The 24,870-nt window shown below is 35.7% G+C and overlaps 1 protein-coding gene and 1 long non-coding RNA gene across 5 annotated transcripts in view; both read left to right on the plus strand.

Moving 5' to 3' along the window:
* The window catches only part of bnl (branchless), a 96,560-nt gene that overhangs the window by 17,549 nt on the left and 54,141 nt on the right, over nt 1-24,870 (plus strand). The gene's annotated exons all lie outside the window — the stretch shown is intronic.
* Nucleotides 15,333-20,855, plus strand: LOC135835515 (uncharacterized). 4 transcript variants are annotated; one of them, XR_010556899.1, is made up of 4 exons: nt 15,333-18,610; nt 18,960-19,140; nt 19,416-19,510; nt 19,605-20,855. It is a non-coding gene; the product is annotated as an uncharacterized LOC135835515 (long non-coding RNA). The 4 variants fall into 4 exon arrangements; XR_010556898.1 differs by having other exon boundaries at nt 15,333-18,376; nt 18,446-18,610; nt 18,960-19,510; XR_010556896.1 differs by having other exon boundaries at nt 18,960-19,510.

Consider the following 24,870-nt stretch of genomic DNA (forward strand, 5'->3'; position numbering starts at 1 on the left):
CATTTCACGTCATGGTATTCAAAACTCAGAAGCCGGAGCATTGAATTGTTTATTTATTAAATGATTCATTCTAGTTAAATAGTTTCTTATCACAGTTTAGAGAGAATAATATTTCAAATGTTATCGCAGAGATCACGCGAAAATTAGTGAAATGCTATCACTACCTACGCGTAAAATACATTCATCCAAACCTACTACCACTTCATCTTCATAAGCTAAAAATCAATAAACTCCAACCCAGCCAATACTTTGTATTTCTTATCAGTATTCGATATTGTGATAGGTCATTGAAATAAACTTTGGAAGCACAAAATCGCACGATTCTTTCGATGTAAACATATAAAATGAGTAACAAACACACACGTTCGAGAGATGGATTTATTTTTGTGTTTAAATTTCTATGTACATACTTCCTTATCAGTTTGCACATTCCCTTGCAATGTTTTATCTCATACTTATATAGGTATTTCGCCTCTTTCTTTCGTTTCCTGAAGATAGAAATTACACGATGACGAAAGGCAAGTTCAATTAACCACTAGAACATCAAAAATAATATCAGATCGACGTTTAAAAAAAAGCTTATAAAGCCAGAAAAATTTAAAATTGATAAAGTTTAAAAACCCATCGAATCGATTTTTTTTTACTTCAATTGAAACTGTACAAAATTTCTGCAGCATCGATGGGTCATAAATTTCCAAAATGACAAATAAAAAACGAAACTTGTTGCTCAAAAAAATGAAAAATATTATTTATGTAAGTACTGTAAGTAGCCTAGATGACTCTTGGTAAACTTGGGAAATGAGAAAATAAGAGTATAGAAATAAGTACTCGTATCTATCTGCCACTCGAATCCATCCAAATAAACCATTTCCACGTATCTTTTTCTTTTAATATCGGATTATTTATGGAAGATATTTTCAAAAAAAATACATCTCTTTTTTGACAAGAAAATTGAAAAAAAAAAACGATCAAATTTGTTAATCAATAAAAGTAGTAGGTAAATCGGATTAAATTTTTATAAAAATAGCAATCGAAGAACCCAACATCGAAATATCGCCAGTGAACTAAAATTTAAAATTAAATTAAACGTCATGTAGTCTATTAAATCTTTAAAAATGTTCTCCAAATAAACATGGTGACCTTGTACGTAATTTGAAAATTCAACAAAACGCCATACACCCATAAGTATAACGTTGAATACGATCAAATCATTTCTGGAAATGGTTCTTTTACCCATAAACCTCGTATATAAATTTCACTTTTTTTCATTCCATTCTATCGTTCATTCAAATTATAGGCACTGATATCTGGCAACAATAATATAGGTACCTAATGGAATATTGAAACGATTCCGTATAACCATAAGGCCCGGCACCTGGGAAAGTAATATTATGAAAATAGTTAGAAATTCCATTCCCAAATGCGGATACCCATCGATGTAATTCTCATTTCTCTTCTTAACGTAGGTACCTAGGTATACGAGTATAACATAAAATTTGAACATTAACGATGAGTTTAAGATTTAAGAAAATTTCCACCTACCAACCAATATCTCTATATTATACGCGGGTAATATACACGTAGTTACTTATCGGTAAAGGCGGATAATTCAAAAGTTTCCTTTTGTAGTTTAATAAGTAGATGCGAGTCCGAGTATGCAGATATAAATCAAATAAAAATGCTACCGGGAGGTTAATATTTTAAAAATAGAGTAAACTAAACAACAGTAGGGTATCAGGTTAATCCCGATGTAGTCGAGAATCGGGTGGTAACTACTAACTAGTCAGCCTGGTATCGTGTAAAATGAAATCTAACTGAACAGTGAACATCGCAGGTAAATCTTAAATTATGACTGGAGTCATTTGTCAGTACAGAATTATTAAAATGCGCAGGTACCCCAGCGCGGCGTGATGTTTGTATACCGCGCTGATTCTCAGCACCGAATACTTCTCTATACCTATACTTTACAATATAGATATATTATCGTACTTCAATGTGTTATAATTAGGTGCTAGTGAAATCAAAAATCATCGGTAATCAGTTCTTTTCATTTTTATTTCAAAAATCACAGGCTACGAAGGGGTGAAAGGGTGCCATCTACCGAAGAAAAAGGGTTCATCTATATAGCAAAACTATTTTTTCATCTTTGAACGATGGATTACTTTCGATTTTTTTATTCGCATTATATAATTTAAACGCTCGTAAACCGAGAACTGTGACAATTGGAACACGTTTACTAGTGCCAAGTTGACCACGAAGTACAAAATGGGATTTTACTATGTAGGTTTATAGTGTTAAAACACATGCCTCCTTCAGTTTCTCTTATCAATGTGTTTTTTCGAGCGTAGATCCGAATTGGAGAGGCACTGAGGGAGGGAATAGCTGGTTCCTACCCAAGAGAGTGTTGAAGGTTTTAAGGGTCCCTGACCTTTTCACATTATAGAGCCCCAGCAAAGACCTAACCAAGAACTATTTTTGGAAAGGGAGGGCAAGACAGAAATCACAAACGTATTGATCGACTGATACCTACTCCAATGAAAATCCTCAAGCTACAATGCAATAAACAAAGTGGGGTCTACTAGTTTTATAAAAGGTGTTACGAGCCCTGAAATTTTTTAATGATTCTTGAAAAAAGTCATTTTATTATTTTTCTCAATATTTTTTGAAACTTTGTGAAACCATCTCTATATCCAGACGAAGATTATTGGATCTTTTTTAGCATTAAAACTTCTTTTTGTGGAAAATTTTTCTAAAAATTTTATATTTTGGCAAAAAAAAAAGAAATTGCCACGAATGAAGCGAGGGCAAAAACTTCCGAAAATTTTATGTGTAAAAGCTGAAAAAAATACATCATTTTTTCAAAACCCAATTCTCAGCTGCCCAAGTTCATTTTTCGATTTTTGGCGAATTTTTGAAAATTCAAAATTGACTGTTTTTGGCGATTTATGCTTTTTTTTAAAAGTACGTACTTGATCAGTAAAAATGGTCAAAATAAGTCCGAAAAGTAATATTAATTACCCAAATACAAATTTCACAATTTCCAGCCATTCTGGAGCCTCCAGCGCGTCTTTTCAATTTCTCCAGAATTTTGAATTTGCTCCAAAAGGCGTGAATATGAAGTTGGACAGCTAAGAATCGAGTTGTATACTACAATCGACCTGTTTAACGAGTTTATCCAGATTTGAGCAGATTTTGAGAGCGACATCTCAAAAGTGGTTTTTTGACTAGCTTTTTTCAAAATTAAAAAATCCAAAAAATCAAAAGATAACCGTTTGTGAGGACATTTTTGAAATTTGTGAGAATCGCTGTATTTCTTCAAGAACTGACCCCCCCCCCCCCGAAAGCAAATTCTACCATTTCCAGCCGTTTTGGAGCGAGAGTGACACCTCAAAAAACCACTCTTGAGGTGTCACTCTCAAAATCTGCTCAAATATGGATAAACTCGTTAAATAGGTCGATTGTAGTATACAACTCGATTCTTAGCTGCCCAACTTCATATTCACGCCTTCTGGAGCAAATTCAAAATTCTGGAGAAATTGAAAAATCGCGCTGGAGGCTCCAGAATGGCTGGAAATTGTGAAATTTGGATTTGGGTAATTAATATTAGTTTTCGGACTTATTTTGACCATTTTTACTGATCAAGTACGCACTTTTAAAAAAAAGCATAAATCGCCAAAAACAGTCAATTTTGAATTTTCAAAAATTCGCCAAAAATCGAAAAATTAACTTGGGCAGCTATAAATTTGGTTCTGGGTGTTTTAGACTATGCTCTTTCCAAAAATCGCGGTCCCGTTCAAATGGGAGTGTGACAACACCTCAAGAGGTTCCCTTGTTATAGATCTACTTACTCTACTTGCTTAAAATTTTTAAAAATTCCAAAAATCATATCTGCTCTCGAATTTAAGTTCCTTTTTTTGATACAACATTCTAAATCTTACGTTTAGTGACCTCGTCACTCCAGTGAAACTGATCCCAAGTGCACCGTGAAACAAAATCTATTCCTGGAAGCTTGGAATCTTCGACCACACCACCTCCAGTCGTGGTAAATTTTCACACGACAAATGAAAAGCCTCAAGTCTAGCTAGGGTTAATAATGTAAACGACACATGCGGATGCCGGTCACCCATTATAAGCGATACTTTGAAGTTTCGATGCGAAAAAATTAAACTTACATAGAGAAATTAACGTACCCGCGCGCTCTTATTAACTAAAATAAGGAAGCAATATATAACGTTAATATAGACAACAAGCCTGTGTACAGCGTGATATACCGCCTTTGCAACGAGTTCATTCGCCTGACCGTCAAACATCGGCAAAAAATCGTCGAAAATTTTATAAATTCAACCTCAGACACAATGTACAATGTTGCCTAAAATGTAAACGTTCTGCTCAATTAGCCAACACCACATGCCATCTCTACTTAAGACGAATTATACGTATGTACATATGCTAAACGTCATATGTGACATGTACTTTTACACATCCGTAGTCTATGTCTATACATGAAACGTATGTGTGCATATATTTTTTAATAGACCATAGACTAAACGGAGATGCAAAAGCTCAATGAACACCACAAGGATCACCCGCTGCTGGCGCTCTGCTCTTCTTAGAATACAAGTGCGTAGATTCCAAGTCTACGTACACATTGTATACACAAATTTTTTTCTTTTCTCTTTAACAAATTGTTGAATGTTAACCTCATCAATTACATGGCCGTTTCTTCGCTTTACTTCTCGAGTGTAATATAAATAATACTTAGATAAATGATTATTTAAAACGACGAACATTCGAAACGATGCTTAGCGAAAAAAATATATATCCTATATTCTCATCACACTATACCAAACTCGATCAAGTTATAAATCTTCCTTAAAAACGTATCAACGAATTTTAAACACCCAAAAATATCAAAGCTGCGGTTACTTAATAAGTTCCATTGTATGTTCCCTTTATGGCCTACTCGTAGCCGACTAATTTATGTTATAATATGTTAAGCGTTAAGGTCTTTTTTTAGAGGTGTATCTGTCACACGCCGCATTCCGAATCCATTATTTTATAAACGATACTATCTGAACATATATTCTCAACATAAACCCCCTTAAAATTTACTACGCCAAATGATCTTTCACTCAACGCGAGCCACCACTTCTTCTCACTCCTCCAAACCTATCTCACGTATTTATTACACCTCTCGGACCTCGTGGTCTGTGTACCCAGCACGATGAAGACCACTGTCACTAACTAGTTCTACGACGACGTAACAATGTATTCTGTTTTTTTTTTTTTTACTCTGGTACCCGAAATAAGACCGGGGCGCCACACAATTTACGACAGGGTGTTAATATAACGAGCTAACAAACGCGGTCGCGATCTAGTAAATCCTTCGATGGGTTTGACCAAAGAGATCTTCTTCCAAGGCTATACTCGAATGGACCAAAGACCATGGACCAGGAAACTAGCAATTATTTTTACAAGAGAGAAATTTTTCGTTCAGTTCACCAGCCTGAATACGAAATTAGATAATAAAATTTTTTATCGCGAGTAACCTACCAAAGCGGTGATGGTGATGGCGGTTTTTTCACGCTATTTTGTTTTTTTATTTTTTTTTTCATTCGTTCCGACACAAAATAACGCACACGTTTAGCGGTTATTTAAGCATTCGCAGAATTACTTCAGGGTCGAAAAATTTATTGTCTGGAAGTCCAATAAAAAAATTGGTTCGGTTCTTATCAGATTTGCAGATTGTATTTCACTATGGCGCATTTAACTATACAGCACCTATACCTTACCTTATGCAAGTTTATGTACTGATTTATGCATAATATACCGACTACAAATCATCTATCATAATTCCTTTCTGTTCGATTCTATAATATCCGTAAACCAGTTTTCATTTTCTGGTAATCCGACGAAATGTTACAGATCTTTTTAAAAACTGTATTTTTGTATAAGTAGGTGAGGCCAGGAGAGTTGAATATAGGATATTTTCCATTTAGTCGTTTCAGGTGAACTACGGTCAAATTTATGTGTCAAATTTATCAGGATTTTGAAAATTTTTCAATTCAAAAAAATTAGGATCCATTCAGTAGGAAGGAACTAGAGCCAAAAGTCAAGTTGGTATAGGCAGATAACACGAGTATATTTTTTGCAATTCCTTACCTATAGTTTTTTTTTCCAAAAAATTTGTTCTCCCAATTTTTGATGACAGAAAATTACTTCAAGAGAAGAGAGGAGCTGATTTCTCCTTCCGCCTTCCATGCCTTAAGTTCAGGATCACACCTTCGCTCACAGAGACGAAACTACTAATAGAGGTAGGTGAAAGGAGAGTTCCCCCTCGTCCTCAGAAATCAACAAATTAAATTGTGAAAAAATCTAAAAAATTTAATAATGATTTAATTTTTGAACATCTTCAAAATTGATGAAACTTACAAAAAATTGCTAAATTGATTCAAAATTTTGGATGTCGAATTCATGCAAAATTTTTGCAAATTTTTTTTTCGCAAAGATTCTGCATACACCTACTAGTAAGAGTACATTTTCAATAGAAATAGAGACCTTTGAATTTCATTGAAAAGAGAACAGAAAAGGATTAAGTATCACTATATAATTTTTAAAAAAATTGTTGAATAAGAGCTTTCAAATACTGTGCCTATTATTCATGAAAAGTTGAGCATTTATCGTGGAACTTGAGCTTTGAATTTTTCAAATTTTATTTATTTCACCGTTTTTGAGTCAATTCATTTACTAAGTATCATGTTTAACACCGTGCAAACTAATTTTTCCCAAGCTCACCCGTGTCTCGAGATACATCAATATCTGCAAAATAGAACTCATAGTCACTTTCAGTTTCAACGTCCGCAATCATTTTCTTCGTAGAATGTTTCCATCACCCTTCCCCTTTTTCTTTCCCTAGCAGGGTTGTTCTAAACTATACTCCAGACCATATAAACTTCTCCGAGCGAACGTTGTTCTTCTTTATTTAATTGCATGCCTTCACCTACAACATCGTTACCTATTCCAGGCAGGGCTCGCAAAGGCTCAATGTACAATAGAGTACATCCACCTGGTACTATAAGAATAGAGCTTTTTACATATCTAATTACATTTTGAATTATCCGATCTATACAGGTACAATACATGTTGATCGTGTTATTTATTAGTCGACTTTTCAAGGTTATCTTTGAGCAGACACCAAAAGACAGTGCGGCATGGCATATTTTATGACCGTTTGCATGTTGTGTCTGCGATATATAAGTTGGATTCGCCATGCGCGCCATCATACACAAGAGAAAATAAATTTCCACCGTGGAAAATACCCGTGTTACTTAGATGCGTTTTTATTGTACGCGAGGTGCGAAAGCATCTCACCTATAGTCGTACATAGACCTAAAGTGTCTGTACTGTGTACGATAAATGGCATTTTTTTGCTCTGTAAGTACGAGGTATTTTGTAAAAGGAATGAATTTTTATACGAGAACGATGGTCGTCTCGCGGATACACGGGTAGTTTATTTTATTCGTAGGTTGATTTTTTCCTTATTTTTTTGTTCAACTCCTCTTCTTTTTTTTTTCTGATGATGATGGAGTTGCTGTTTAGTAGAAGAACACCGACATCGTTTTCCCGCGGCTAACGTTTAAGATATTATAAAAAGAAAATTGAATTTGCATAATAACGTGTTACAGTAATCTATGAACTGTGATTTATAAAACGCGCCACCTGTTTTTTGATTAATAATGGTTTTCGTTCGGATCTCGAATGGCATTTGTTAGTCTGGTAATAATTGTACTATAAGTGCGAAGTCATTCGTATTCAGCGTTGATCTTTTACAACATTGTACCGGTTTCGCCTTTTCCTCCGCAAGTTTATCGGTTCAATCTGGATGGTATTGAGATGGTAATATTATTGATGGATACCATTCCAGAGTCTGAATGGTAACGTTTTCTGTATTGAATCGGAGTAAGTGGGTAGTTTTGCCAAAAGCTGTTTCTGAAATAATTGAATATTGAAAAGAAGTATCCCAAATTTAATATGACGAATCTAGTTTTTGAATATTTGTCGCGGTATTGAAAAGTTTCCTCTGCAACGTTTCTGTGGGCTGATGTGGGGGGTTTTGGGTCTATTGAACTGTTTTTACAAATTTCAAAATTTGTGTGGAGGTTTTAGTTGGATGTATATACCGTGTACCTTACATATTATTAAGATATCTCATTTTGATTAGGTTATTCATAAGTTTACTGATTGATTGTAATTATGTAAGATGGGTTATTTATAAGATAAGTTAGTTATTTCAACTTTTTGTGCATATGATTTTATAAACTGCCGTTTAAGAAATCTTGTGTATGGTGTGAGTTCTAATAATCTTGCCCCACCCACTAGTTGGTTGGGATTGGAGTCCCTTAAAAAAAGGTTAGGTTATGTTGAGTTAGTTTTTTTTGTTTTAGTAATAATGATTCTGTCTTCAGAGTGAAATCAGGGTGCCCAACTGTCTACTGTCTACTGGCATGGGAACCCAAAAACAGGGAAATAGCACGGATTTCCCTAAAAGTACTAGTATGGAAGCATAGAAATACCCAAGAGTAGCATGGATTTTCACAATTTTTGTGTAATAGCAGACTTTTTGAAAAACACCCTGTATTTAATTCAATTGTTGTTGGTGCATCATCATTGACACCAAATATGCACTATGATCTTGCCCCACCCATCAGTTGGTTGGGATTGGAGTCCTTTAAAAAGGTTAGGTTATGTTGAGTTAGTTTTTTTTTGTTTCAGTAATCAATAATGATTCTGTCTTCAGAGTGAAATCAGGGTGTCTACTGCATATGTACTGGCATAGAAACCCAAAAACAGGGAAATAGCATGGATTTCCCTAAAAGTACTAGTATGGAAGCATATAAATACCCACGAGTAGCATAGATTTTCACAATTTCTGTGTAATAGCAGACTTTTTGAAAAACACCCTGTATTTAATTCAATTGTTGTTGGTGCATCATCATTGACACCAAATACTATGATCAACCCTCAGCTCCTAGAAAACCATATCAATACCCTATATTAACTGCTTTTGTGAAAATGCTGTTCTTGAGGGAAGTACTGCAGCTGAATTGAAAAGAGAATATTTAGATTGTGACTAAAGATCAATGTAATGAAGTTGTGCAGTAACAAATAATCGTTCGTTGTGTATCTGCTGAATTAAGAACCAAATTAATGAGAATGAATGCTGATACAAGGAACAATAAGTTCAAAAAGATTGGCCATTATATGAAACGGTGACATAGAAAGGCTCAGGAGATGAAAGTAAACAAAGTAAGTGGCTGCAGAAACTGAAGTCTATGGCAGATGAATCAGATAAGTGGAAAGTATCTTGATGAAAAATGCCCTACAAAGAAAGCTGAATGTTTAAAATGTAAATGTGTGAGTCATTATTTGAAGATGTGTCCTTCATATGATGATAATGTGTCATCTGATCAGAATGCATCAGTAAAAGTGGCTGCAGTTAGTGAGGAGGAAAATATTTTTAGTGTCTGTATGAATGATGCTACAAATTCTGATGCGATGGTGCAATGCGTTTTTAGTGGTGTTGAGGGCCAAGAAATGTTTATCAATTTGGGATCATTATATGCATACAATAGTGTCTTATTTGCAGTGCAGGAAGATACAGACTGTTTCTCAATTTCTTAATGATGATTTAAAGATAAATCTTACAAACGATACACTGGTCACCATCTTAATGAAAAATTGAAAGCAATTAGACACGAAAGATTGAAAAAGTTGCTGCGCTTGTACAGTAAAAATGGATACAAGAATGTCCTTTTCATAGATGAGAAAATTTTCAACATCAAAGAAATGTATAACAAGCAGAATGATAGAGTGTATGTTCAGACATCATACCCAAGAGCAAGGTTCCTAGGGTCCAGTGAGGTCATCATGCGACTTCTGTGATGCTGTGGTAGGGAGTGTCTTATCACGGTGTCACACCAATTCATTTTTGCTAAACGAGTCAAAACATGGACTAGAGTGTACCCAGAAGGTGTTTTGAGAGAATGTGGTGAAGCCCTTGAATGATACTCTATTCAATGGAATTGATTGGATCTTTCAGCAGAACACTGCCCCTGTTCATAAAGCCAAGATGACTCAAGTATGGCTAGAAAACAACATTCCAGCATTTATTGCTTGAGACTAGGCTTCTGGGAGCCCAGACTTGAACCCCCTACACTATGTGCTGTGGAATATTCTTGAAGAGAAGACTTGCAAGAAAGGGCACTCCAATTTGGAGGCCTTGAAACAAAGTATTCTCAAAGCTGCAGCCAAAACTTTGTTGGAAATGATCTGTAAGTACATGCATTAATGAGTTTCCAAAACGTCTTAAGCTCTGTGTCAATAATGGAGGCAGTCATTTTGAATAATTAATATACCATTTGATTTCTATTTTAATGTACTTTTAAATAAAATTTCATTCAATTTTCTATCTCTTTTAGTTTTTGACTGACAAGTGTTGTGTATGTACATTGTATAAAATGCTAAAGTTTAGTTTATTAGTCGGTTTTCAATTGTTTTTTTGTTCAAGTTCTTTGTTCACGTTTTGTTAGTTATTGCCTATACCTACTAGTTACTACAAGTATTGTTACTATTAAATCCTAAGAACCAAAGTTATGTACTGCTTTTTTCATAAGAAAACTAAGTGAAAAAAGTTGCTGTTTTTATAAAATAAGATAACTTCTATACTTTTTTTAAATAAGAAATTGAAAAGAAAGTTACTACATATTATTATTATGTTTCATAACGTTCACTTTTTTTTGTTTGTATTAATATTAAATCTTAAGAACCAAAGTTACTACTTTTTTTATAAGAAAACAAAGTACATAGCTAGATATTTTTATTTTGTAAGTGAAAGAAGCAATAGTGATTAAGTATAAAAAATTAAAAAACGAAGTTACTTGCTGTATTTTTAATAAGAAATTGAACAGAACGTTACTATTTATGTGTCATATAATTTTCATTTTTGAAGTCTAATTGTTGTGAAGCTCATCAATATTGTCTTTGTGTTAATATATTTACATTTTTTATTCTTAATCATGCCAATTATTTTCTTCGTAATGTTTAATCATAATAAAACTGATTTTTAAAAAACACAAAGAAATTTCCTACAAAACAAGTACACACCAGGGGGGGGGGTGTCTTTTTAATCTCAAATTTGAAACCCAGAAAATGGCATGGAAAACCAAGAAAATAATTAGGAATTTGATTTTTCAAATCCAGCAGACACCCTGGAAATAAAAAAAATCTCAAGAAATTAGTACCTACGATAAACTTTCAGCTTTTCACTTTCTTGCTCTCAAAAATCAACTTACAAACTTTCTCTCTCACGTTTCACGTCTTTCAATCATTAAACCGCTACCAATCTAACAAGATCGAGTAATATTTATAATTTAACATTAAAATTGCCTCCTTCATTCTAGTAATGAGCGAGGGAAAAAGGAATGCGACGACACTTGCAGTAGTAAATTGCGAAGAGACAATAAACGCATCGTATATGACCGCTTCGTTTGAAGTGTTCTATTTTTATAAACGTCGGATACGTTTTTAATTACATGCAAATTAACCCGGCAATAATTTCGCAGTATGCAATTTTATTGCAACCGTAGCATAAAAATTATCAGCGGTAGTCTGGATGGCTTGGGCTTGAATTTCAGTTCATTCACTCTCAATTATCATGGAATACATCCTCGACCAAGGCGAAATTTCTTGATGGAATATTACCGATAGAATTTGCTGATGTAGCGGATACTGGCACTGGCAGAGAGTACGTGCAACTCTTGGAACGTGAACGTGATAGCTTATCTGTGACTTCTTCGAAGATAGTAGAAGATGATCGAGTTCTCTAGAATGCAAAAAGAAACTACCCAGAAACCTCTTATCGAGTGATCATCTTCTCGTTCTCTAGAAGGTGACATTATGTACGCTACTCGGAGCATTATTGAATTTTGATAATGAAAAAATGATCAATGCTCACGGTAGACGAAAGTAATGTTTTCGAGTACCCAGGTACCCACCTGTTGACGACTGATCGTACTAATAGATTATGGAATAAACTTCTTTATCAAAAGGCTGGCAATAGGTTTGATAAAATTCGCGAACAACGAGCCATGAGACATAGGTAGGTAGGTAGGTAGGTAGGTACCTCTACTTATGTACTTGTACTTGCAATTCTCTAATAGAATTCGAATGACGTCTCGTTCATGCTGCGAATAGTCAGCCGAATTTCACCTATATCGATAATTGGGTTAATTATGAAAAGGGTAATGATCGCCAAGTTTGCATAGGCACCTGTTGCCATACGATATCCTTGAGGATAAAACCCGCCATGCGGATTCCACCTGTAGCTGATGCTACGAGATCGATATAAAGATCAAAATCAAGTTGGCTGAAATTTGAACTAGATCATGGGCCAATAGAATAGACATACGACGAATTATCGGTATAAAAGGGTAATTTGCCTATATCTCATCACGTGGGTACTGAACTTGATCGTATGCCATCCTTATACGGATGTTGCAACTTCCCAAAGGTAGCGCTGCTTCCAGATTCCAGTTCTAAAATATCAAGATCAACAGACTGGAAATGAGTTTTATCTGATTACGGAACGCCTAACGTTAATCTGTAATGTAACAGGTTGATACGCGCTTTTTTTTTTTTTTTTACTTCTCTGCCTCTCCCGCTATCAAACTTTTCTCCGATCTTTTTTCACTATATAACAGCGAGGAACACAAACTAATAATTTGTTAGGTCAAAATGTTAAACGACGCCGCGATAATTGATTAAAATCCCGCTGTTTATTAAACTATTACGTAAATCTCGACTAATTATAATCAATTTAAAGGTTTTGTTACGCGTCGCGTTCGCGTTGCTTTTTATACTGTACCTACACGGTGCATCGGCGGCGGCGGCGGCGCGGTGGTTTAATCGTCAGCTTGTAATAATGGTTTTTTGGTATAGACAACCCGAAAATAGGCGGGTATACGCTTTCTGTGAGGTATTTAATATGGTCGAAGGTTATCAAAATGAATGATTACCCACCTATGTTGTGAAGAGTAATAGATTCCAGGAAGATGTTTCCGAAGTAGGTATATTTAACCATCGGTAGGTCTTATACATATGTATCTGCGAGGTGTGTCAATTAAGTTTTCAAAATGATGGTTTTTAGTGCGGTTTACACATATACAGTGGTACATCTGGAAGGATGGGATGGTCAGGAGCTTCTGGCGAAGAAGAGACATTTTAGTGATTTGCATCGTGTTTTGAGGGTGCCTGACAGATGAATTTTGTTATTTTTGAAACATTGGTCGGGGCGACCTCACTTCATTTATTATAAAAAATTAATTTAATGGAGATTTTGTGGGAAAATTTTGGTGAATTTTTGAAATTTTAAATTTTTTACATGAAAATAGAAATTAACCTATTCATAGTGGTTTCCAGTAGTTCTGAAGCTTCCAGTGACTTTACATTTATCATCTCCGAAAAATTTCATAAAAATAGTCTAATGAAGGCAAAACCTCTCATTTTAGATAAATAAATTGTGACCATACCAATCTAATACGAGTAATTCTCAAAAAATTAATCTCAAAGATGCCACCCGACGATCTGAGGGACAAATGAAAAATGAAACATTTGCACATATTTTTCAGAATCAGTGAAAGATGAAAATCAACATCATAATGATGGGTAAAAACATCTACAAGTTATCCTCAAAGGTAATTTTCAATTTTTTTTTTCTTCAAAAATTAGGTCTTATGTATGGTTGGGGGAGAAGAGAGGCGGATTAGAGTGAAATTTCTAGCACAACATTTGTTGAAAAAATCTATGCCTAAAATAAAGATTCGTGCTATAACTGCTATACTTCTCCCTTCAATTTTTGAAAAATGAGGGCAACTGAATCATTATTGATGCACACTCTTTCTAACCAGTTTTTCGTGGAAAAGTTGATGGAAGTTTTTGAAAATGAGAATTCATGGATGAAAACTAACCCAGCGAAATAAAATCGAGTACGTATTGAAATTTTAAACTGGGAGAATCTGTAAAATTGATGATTGAGCTTCAGATAAAACAAATTAACACCTCAATTCCACAGCAAAATCGTCAGTTTTTGATGTTTCTTCGACCTTTTTGGGGGGAGGGAGGTTCGATTTCAAAGGCCAGTCGTAAAAATATCGAATTCATTTTTCATTTCAAAATGTACTTTTTCGTCGAATTTTCAAAAAATTATAAACAGATTTTTCTATAATTATTTCTGAGGTTTGAAAACCCTCAAGTTTCGATAATTTTTTAATGAAACTCTAGACTTTTCCCAATTTTTTCACACTCTTGAAGGGCTGAATTTCTGAATTTCTCAACTATCTGCCCCATACAAATTCATCGAGCAGATTCCACAAAAAAAAAATACGCAGTTAAACATATTTAAATCTCATCAACAAACACTCTAGAGTTCGTATTTTTGGACCAATTTTTCGAAACAAACACGAATTCGTAAAAATGAGTTGGGCCAAATGACTGGAATTGACAGTTCACGTTAAATTATTAGGCAATGGGGAGAGGAGGGGGAGGGGGTTGATAAGTTCTTCAATAGGGTGCTGAAGTTTATGGAAAATTTACAAAAGTGATAGAAAACTTATAAATAGGTATTATGGGGAAAAATTGCACGAAGTGAATATCTCCAAAAAATTTCGTTCCAACAAGGAGAAAAAATTGTGAAAATTTTACAACGCAAGTAAATGAGAAAATTCCCATGCATATAAAATTCAAAGGATAAAAAAAGAGAAATGACAACAAAATACGTTTTGAGTTAGTATAGGTACATAGGTATAATACCTACCTAAGTAGATAAATGGATCAGACTGCAGATCTTCCAATTCGTAATTCAACGATGAAAATGTGAGTCACAATAATTAAGGAACACTCACCTGAAACAAACAAAAAAATAAACATATTCTGTCAAAAAAATGAAATGATCGAACAATTCATCTAAATAAAACATTTTTTCCTTCGTGAAACGAACTTTCATCGTGCGGAATCAAAAATTCCACCATTTTAAGATCAAGAAGTTTGTTTTGATTTTTGGTAAAATTTGATTAAAAATATCGCATTATTTCATAAATGAACTACCTAAGTAGATGGGCCTACCAAACATTGCTAGAGAGAAAACTGCAAACTGAACTTTTGTATGTACTAAAATTTTGAAGTAGCAGAATTATTCTTTTAAGTAAACGAACAGTCTACTTACCTAAATAGGCCTACTAAACGATGAAATCGCAATCAAAATGCATAAAATCCTTTATCAATAATTTTTATTAGATGCTCTTTTAAAAAAAAACCAATCGATTTACGATTTTTTTCCCAGCTAAACGGTAAATTCTACGAAGAAACGGCAGCTACGTCGTTAAATTCAGTCAATTTACGATCATCGACTTATCATCGCCAGTTAATTAAAATATTTTTTATCGCGGTATAGTCTTTAGAAAATTTCGAGACATCTGTGCTAGAGAAACAGTTGTGGAGATATATTCTGCACATTACGATATGCTGTTTACAAGCACATCTCCATGTATAGGTCTCACATATGCTAGCTACCTATTTGAGGTCTAGCAGTACCTAGCTTCTGAGAGCTTCATAGGTACCTGGCGACTTACCGCCTCGTTACCTATTTTTCGGACACTGAGTGTAATTACGAATACCACACAGACATTTACCTTAAGATTATTTATCTTACGAAATAATAACACATCTTCAGTTGTCATTCCATGTATTGTTTATCAAGTACATGATAACAACTTACTCAAGCTATATTATTTATACTGGCCTGTACAGTATTACGAAAAAGAGAGATGGCATATTCATGCCTAAGAAAGTGCTATGCACATCACCACAGGGAATAGGGAACAGTACACGGATGTGGGAAGGTCCATATATGTTACTCATTTAGATGAGATTTACAATAAGGATCCTCGGATGTTTTACGTAATAACTCCTGGACCCGAGTGCATCTGAACGACTCTATCAACGTAACTGGAACACAGAACATATTCGAAATAGATCACTTGCTTCACCAGTTCATATTTCGTATATGACTGGACTTGTGCTACTAATTTAGTCCATTAGATTTACGCAAATAGCATGGTATAGGTGGTCCTATACCATCTCCGGAACATTGATATCCGATGTTGTATCATCGGGAGTCGCCAAATGACTGGTTTCTCTAGCGTATGTTCTCTCGTTACGAAGTATAGAGTGAACTAATCCGCTAGGTGTCGTATTACGAAACTATCTTTAATGTTGGCTAGAGGCAGAACGAATTTCTCTCGCATACGCGACCGAAAATGCATCACAATCTGTCTCTACATATGCCCCGAGTTTGTGTAATGGCATAGTGTTTACATAAATTCTCAAATTAAGAGATGATTGCGATCTCCTCTTCTTCTGCCCCGAATTATGTCAACATTTGGTTATTACGCTTGAACATGGACCTTCCGAGAAATGAATGAATGGATAAAATGGAAACTGTACTAGGTAAAAACATATTAAAATACATAATTTGTAAAAAATAAAGAAAATAAAAAAAAATAATACTGCTTACTGATAAGAAAAAAAAATTTTACAATGCTTCTTGTTTAAAAGATAAAAAATAATAAATAGTACAAGTATGTGTTTTACGAAATTTTTGTAATGTGTTTCTGTTTTTCTGTTTCAGGTTTCTATCTTGATGGTGAATAATGTCTTGGATTAATCTTCATTTCAGTTGAAACCGTTTGTGAACAATCATTACGGGAAGTATATTTCTCTTGTGTTACGCGATGTGGAATGTTTGAATACTTTGTGTCAAATTGTTTCATAGGATCAGAAGATTTTCGAAATGGTTCACTGTGTGAATTTTTATTCGGTGAGGAATGGAATGAGACCCAGGATCAGTTCTAAGATGATATGTTGTATCATCGTCGGCGCTTCGTTTTCACCTTTTTCAATTGGAGTGGATCGGTCAAGTATGGATTCCGCTTGTCTTACGTATGTTACTGTTTCCTGTCTTTCATGTGCTGTTCTTTGTAGCCAATCTCGTAATTTAGAACCTTGATCCTTAAACTCTTTTAACAGGATTGGAGGTAATATCACTATTGTTTCAGCTCCTTTGCGTTCCAAAGTATTTATTAATCGTAAATACTGAGATTTTAACTTTTCTTCACAGGTCCCATCCATGAGGTCTTTGTGGCCTACCGACATTATTATACCTCGCGTTGATTTTAGAAGGTGTTTGTCAATATTGCGCTCGAGTTGGTCAACGGAGATGTTTGGCTGTATGAAGTCATTAAATTTCATCGCATCTACATAACTGGGATCTGCTTTTACGGCTGTGTGGACAATTTGTTGGATTGCTCCATCTCCAATCATGAAATGATTTTGAATCAAGAAGATTGTTTCAGAACCACCATTTCCGACTGTCATTGAAAAACTTCTGAGAAATAGATGATCTTTGATCGGGCGTATGTTGTTGTATACTTCTTTTGGTGCTCTGTTCATTAGCGGGTAACTGAAATTTTCTAGTTCTTTTCGAAATAAAGTGTAGTTAATCGGTAAATATACTGTTTGAGCTCTTTTTTCTGCATAGGTATCTATTGTTATCGAGTTACGTAAATGTTTGATTGTCTTGATCGCCGCAAATTGTCCAGGTTTAGGGTAACATTTAGAAGATGGATAAATCATCAGAGATTCATAGCGTTTCGAGTTGCGTCTTTCGTAATCTTGTTTTCTTAATTCATGTCTTCTGTTATATCCTAATGGTGTTCTCGGTATGCGTGTTGAATATCGATAGCTAGAATAATTTGGTTTTACGTATGGTCGTTTGTATACCGGAGACGTCGGGCGAATACGTGTGATTGTTGAGTTAATCGTTGTTCTGATACTGCTTCGTCTAGGTCGGCTTTTAATTTCTTAATAAATGTTTCAGGTCCAGTATCTTTAACGCCATCGGGTAAAGAGTAGAATCTGCGAGCGGTGTCAGCTCGGTTCAAAATGGCATACATTTCGTCAACATATTGCGATCCCATCGTAACGTTGTTAATTGCAAGTTTGTCTGCATATTCGTGGAATTGTAGAATTGGGATACTTTCGATGTCGTGTTCGGGGGTAGGTTGACACTCGGCTATCTGATCTCTCATTTTGGCTACTATTCCAAGTTGTATCATGGTTTGTGACCCAATTAAACATACTTGGTTACATTCCTTGATTATATAAAATGGTATTTTTAAATGATGTTTTCCAAATTTCATTTTAGGTACGATTATATATTCCGAGGTGGTTACCACTTGTTTGTTCGCCATCATGCATTGAACTGGTTCGTGTAATTCTAAAAAGTCAAGCTCGCTTGAATGTTCTCGTATCAATCTTAGCGCTGTTTCTTCAGATATAACGTTAAGGACTGCCCCAGTGTCAAGTTGGGTTGGGAAGTCCGTTTCATCAATTTGGAGATTGACTACGCACGTTTGTGGCATCATCCGTCGCTGTATTAATTGGGAAACTACCGAAGGAGTTTCATCGTTGCTCAGAGTTGAATTTTTTATTAAATCAGGTTCGTAGTAAGGACTGTTCGTAAATATTTGGTTGATTGTGCAGGTAGCATAATCTTCCATCTGATTTATAACTTTCTCTAACCCATTTGCCCCAGGGTATTCCCTCGCACTCAAGTAATCTCGTAAAAATAGTTGATAGGCTCGATAAACGAATGAAGATAGTAAATCTTTCTTGTTCACGGTGTAATAATCAAATTTGGTTGTATGCCTACTGAGTGCTACTATTGCATGGGGCAAGCTATCATAGATCGATAAGTGTTCTTTCTGCAGTCTTACTACTATTATATGATCATTTTGTTTGCCTTGAAACTCGTGAATTGTGTTCACGCAAAACTTTTCTTTTTCCAGCGCAGCTTTCTCCTGCTGTGTGTACACTAAGTACTGAGCTCCTGCTACTCGCGGTAATTGATCGAGGTTTACGAAATCGTGCAGTGACATTTCAGAATGTACTTTTGACGTGGTAGTCATCCCTCTGTCATACATATCGGATAATACTGCACAGGTGGTTAACGTGCAACGATGTGATACAGTTAAGTATTCAATTTTATCAATTAATTGTTGATGTACGTTTTGGTATAACGTATCACGTAATGGCGATCTGTTTATGTACTGGATTTGATGTCCATCTCCGATGAGTATCACTTCTTTTACTTTCGATTTTGCAATAGCTAAAATAATTTCACCGAAATGTACCAACATGGCTTCGTCGATGATAAGTCGTTTATATTGTTGATCACTACTATGCATTAAGTACGAATCGATGGTGCGGTAATTTTTAACTACATCTTGATTTTCTATGTCTAGGTTGCGTAATTTACATAAACGAGTACGAAAATCTTTACATCCTTCCTTCGTTGGAAATAATACCAAATCTGTTCCATCAGTGTTTACGTGTTTGAGTAAGTATGTGGTTTTTCCACATCCAGCCACACCTTGGACCATTTTGGTTGATGGCATTACGAAATCATCGAATGAAATGTTTTTGCATTGTAGGTATAAATCCAGGTCACTTAATATTTTGGTATCTTTGGTAACAATAAGCATATCTGAAGATAAATTCGAAGCATCTTCCACCTCAGAAGTTTGAATTAATTTGTTTCCATCATGTGCATACTTGTGATCAGGAACTGCATCTTTTGGCAAGTGAGTAAATATTCCTGATGGAACATCGTAAATTCCAATTTCATTGTTATTGTAATCTAATATTTTTTCAATATCATCTTCTGATGTGTTTAACAGTTTCGTATGGATGGCCTTAGTTCTATGATGAATCGACATATAGGTGTGGTACCAGATTGCAAGCTGTTCCTTTGCAGCGTTGTACGCAATTTCCTCTTTCGAAATGGCTTCAATTTTTGGTGGTCGGAAATCGATTACAATGGAATCAAGGTGTGTATCATTGGGTGATACTGATTTTTCTGAATTTGTTTGATCCGTGGTGATTATTTTTTCAGGTGCCAACATCGAGGTGTTTTCCGTACGGTCAAGTAGATCAGTTTCATCGAATACTGTATTACGTAAAATTTCGGACTTCTCCAACTCATTAGCAATAACATTTTTAATGTTGTTTAGCTTGTGTTGGGCAGCTTCTTCCGTTTCATCTAGTGTTGGGGGAGGCGGTATTTCCTCTGGTATTTTGATTTTACGGTTATCCAACGGAGGAGATTTAGCACTTTTCGGGTGACTGTCTAACACAATGTTTACGAACGTTTCGATGAATCTTTCTTTCATTGCATTATTTGGTAAATAGTTGCCAGCATTATTTGCATAAAATTTCTTAAAATCAGGTACTACATTATGATGGCGGTCTTCCTTTATTACATACTGAGACTTAATTTTAGGATGAGGTTTTAAACAGGTGAATATCAGCGATGGTTCAATCACTAAGCGGAGGTTGTGTTTTTTTGATAAAGCATAGAAGATTCTTTGAAAGGCATACCATCGAGTGACTGGAACATGGTTACGTTGATCTTTCGTAGGTAATACTAGCGGGAAAGCTAAGATTATGTCCTCGAATCCTTTTTCAATCAATTCTAAGATAATTGCATCAGCATATTTAATGAATTGTTGGTAGTCAACGTAGTTACTGTTAAGTTCTTTTTGACCGAAAGATATAACGGCGTGATAACGGTGTTTGAATCGTGTTTTACGTAATGCTTGAAGTAAGCTATATGCAGATACATTATCAATTAGACATAGTCGGTCAGTTTCGCAGTTTGCTATGTCGAACAGATAAGAGGCCAAAGTGTCCCCTATCATTTGGTATTCAGTAATCGGGAACTTTGACCTATATACTTCGACGGAGTTTAAATATTCAACAACGGTTCCGCCTCCTCCTCGTCTTCGTCTGGAGGTATTGAAATCTCTAGACCATCCTCGTTTTTTGAATCCTCATCTTGTTGTTGCGTGAAATCCACTAGGATGTTGTTCAATGCTCCTGCATATAATGCTTGTAATTGTTCTTGAGTTAAAGAATTCAAAAGTGGTTGTTGTTTCTGATAACTTCCACGTTGGCCAGATGAAGTGCCTGCCCCAGCGTTCGTATCTTGTGTTGAAATTCCATTGTTTTGTTTTCCTTTCCCACTATTTTCTAGACTCTGATTTAAATTTCTACCTCTCGGGTTGTTGCGACCATTATTTTGGTACCGGCCAGCTGGGGTAGATTGAAAAGGTGTGGCGTTGGGCCTCGGGGTACTATTCATCGGTACAGAGCGTTTCGTGAGCTCCTTAATTCGCGCACCTAAATTCTGGATGTTTTTAGTTACGCCCAAATCAAAATGATGTTTCATATCGTCGTCTATTTTCAATTGAATAGTAGAAATTATAGTACAATCGGGAAATTCTGCATCACATAATGTTTTGAACCATTTTTGTAGTTCAAACGCCCATTTAATCGAATTTACTTTCGTAAGTTGTGTCATGATGAAGTACATCTTGGCATTCTCTTGTTGAGTAGTATTCCATAGTGTTTGAATGAATGATGTTCTTAAATTGTAATAAGTCTTGATCTCACCGTTAAGGCCCATTAAGCTTTCCTTCCAATTTTTTCCTGCATCGCTTAGTACTAATGCCTTGAAAAATTCAACGTATTGAGCTTCTGAAGCTCCTTTAGTAGACATGGCTCCTTCGAACTCATAAATAAATTGCATGACATGATAAAGGTTTGAATTAATATGTTTGATGCCTTGATCTGAAAGTTGTTTTGTCTTGATGTAATTATTGGGTTCTTTAGAAAAATATAAGTCATATCTGAGTATCCGTTGTCTACGTGGTACATTGATGGGTATATATTGGTGTCGATTTCCTAATTGGAAAGGTACCACAATCTCATTTCCTTTCTCGTCACGAGGGGGAAAATCCTCTAATTGATCGTCAACAGCATTAGTAGGATCACATGTTAACATGGTTTGTCCGGTTATCATCCCCGTCATGTTGGTGTTCATAGCAGTATAATTTGGTGGTGGATATTGCGTAAAGTTTGGCTGAGGATGATCCGAAGTTTGGTTTACGGAATGAGAATTAGATTGTGGTCCATTGGTAGAGCCTACATTGAATTGGACGTGTGGGGTTGCTTGCCCCATTTGTTGATTATTAGTCGGTTGTTGTACATGGTGTGATTGTACATTCCTTTGATCCGACATCTGTTGATTAAAATGTTGGGCTTCACAAAATTTCTCATACATCGGGTTGACTTTTTCATCCAATTTTTCGAGTGCAGTCCATGTTTCTCCGACACAGTCTTTCAACTTTGTGACTCCTTCTACCCCTTGTATACATGTATTCATGCAAGTAAACAGGGCATCTCTGATTTGGATTTGCTTTTGATGAAACGATAGAAATTGTTCCCGAATGTGTCGACACTCAGTAGCCATAGAGGCTTGTATGTTTTTATAACATTTATCCATTTGAGCTGGTTGGTTCACTACATAGTCATTCATGTCATCACGAGATTTTGTTAATTGGATTTCAAGGTTTTTTATGCGATTTTGAAGATCAGTTATCGCTTCACGGCGTGCAGTTTCGTTTTCGATTGCCCATTTAATATGGTCTTTATGCGCAACTGCTTCGGGATCTTCCGGAATTGCATTTTCCGCGTCCTTAACGAATTCTTTTTCATGATTGATGGGCGCAAAATCGTATATACGTACGTGACGTTGGCTCTGAGTAGCCACTGATAAAATTTGGTGTACGTTTACTTGCTTCGTAATCTCACTCCCTATCATGTTGCCAACATTCGGGTCATCGTCTATTTGCAGGTTAAATGAAGAATCGTCTACGTTTTCTTGCTCATTGATCTGAGGCATGGTACGTATAGGTGAAACATTAGGACCTCCAAAAAGGCCTGACATTCTTTGAGTGGAAGTAGCTACCGATTGTTGCAAATCATTTTGCAGGTTGTTCATAATTTGTTCATTACGACCTACTTGATTAGTTGGATAGATAAGCTGATGGCCTTGGGGAGTAGTTTTCGGTAGTTTTTTCGTACGTAAATTTGTAGCGATATTTTTTAGATGTCTCATTTGGGGACTTTCCGTAGTATTAATTGCTGCAAGTTTGGCCATTTGTCGAGCATAAGCCCTTGTGCTTTGATGAAAACGTGGTTCCACAGGACCGGTGTTCTTACCTTTGTGGGTTGTAACAGTTGGATTCGATTGCCCAGCAGTGTTTTGCTGTAAATTGCCATTATTCGGAATACCATTTTGGTTTACGACAGGTTGTTGACTAAGTAACAAGGGGTTCGTTTGAATCATTGCCGTAAAGAAATCCGAAGGAGGATTGTTCTGATTTGCTTGCGACATTGCTTGGACATTCAGTGATCTATTCAGATCTTGCTGAGGCGGGTTAGAATCCACCAAGTTTCCTTGTACCGGAACAGTATGATTCAAATTTGGATTTTGTCCATTTTGAACTGGTGGGGTCGTGCCCCAAATCGAAGGGATCGGGTGAAATAAATGATAATTGTTCGGCGGTGCATTTGCCTGAGGTGCAGTCGGGACTGGATTCGGAACGAGCATTTGTCCTGTTGAAGCAGGAGTAGTACCAGTTTGATTCACAAAAGGAGTACTTTGAAAGATACTCGCTTGCCCGTTGGTAGGTCCACCTTGTTGAGTAGGATGAGGATTCATATTTTCAAAAATAGAATCTAACGAGACACTGCAATTGACTAACGTTGATGTCTTCCGATAAGCAGGATTCCAAGTTTATTGCGTAAAATTTACGTTTGGCTAACGTCTGTTTTACGATAAACTAGATGATGGAATTATTACGAAATAACACGTTTGGCTAACGTCTGTATTTACGTAATAAATTAATTGCTTGAATAATTAAAATTATTCACACAGGAACGAGAGAATATTTCTCAATATTCACTTGTTGAAAATTGCCTAAGCAACGCTTGATGATAACAGAAATGGAACACCTTCTCATAGCAGAGAAAATAAACATATGAACTCCGTATCGTTGCTTGGTCCGCTAGCTAGTACCATCGATGAAAAATAGGTATAGTGGGAGTAGATAACCTTCCCTTCCTCTTTGCACTTCGAAGTAATGTGCTCATATGGTCTAGCCTCGTAATAATACATTGTACATATCCGTTTGATAGATTTTACATTGTGCAGTGTATTTTATTTTCAGCCAAAAACCTGCTCCAATACTCTTATTGTTTGAGAGTGTTATCTGAACAAGTTTCATAACGAATTGGCTGTTTTACGTAATATATCGCTGACGAGTAGGTATTACCTACCTCACGTTGCTGATTACACATGAAATAAATAGGTAACATTTCAACACGTTTTGAACATGCAACGTGTATCATATTACGCGAATGGCCTTCAATAATCCATCTGAATTGAATTGCGAAATTACCTCTGCAGTAGGTTCTTACGAAATCTTTTCTTCTGGAATATCTCCGGATAATTCCTTAAATTTAATCTCCTTATAACTATTTCTTCTTATAAACGAACACGTACATTGAATAAAAATGTGTCCCATGCAAAAATAGGTATGAGCAGATGAGTAGGTAGGCGCTTCTGCCTGAAGTAGATATTTTCAGGAGTGTTGAAATTACGAAATATTCACTGGAATTATTCTGGAACAGTGTTTCAACACTTCGCGCCCACCCGGGGGCGCCAAATGTGGAGATATATTCTGCACATTACGATATGCTGTTTACAAGCACATCTCCATGTATAGGTCTCACATATGCTAGCTACCTATTTGAGGTCTAGCAGTACCTAGCTTCTGAGAGCTTCATAGGTAC

This window comes from Planococcus citri, chromosome 2 (assembly GCF_950023065.1).
Source record: "Planococcus citri chromosome 2, ihPlaCitr1.1, whole genome shotgun sequence".
Lineage (NCBI taxonomy): Eukaryota > Metazoa > Arthropoda > Insecta > Hemiptera > Pseudococcidae > Planococcus > Planococcus citri.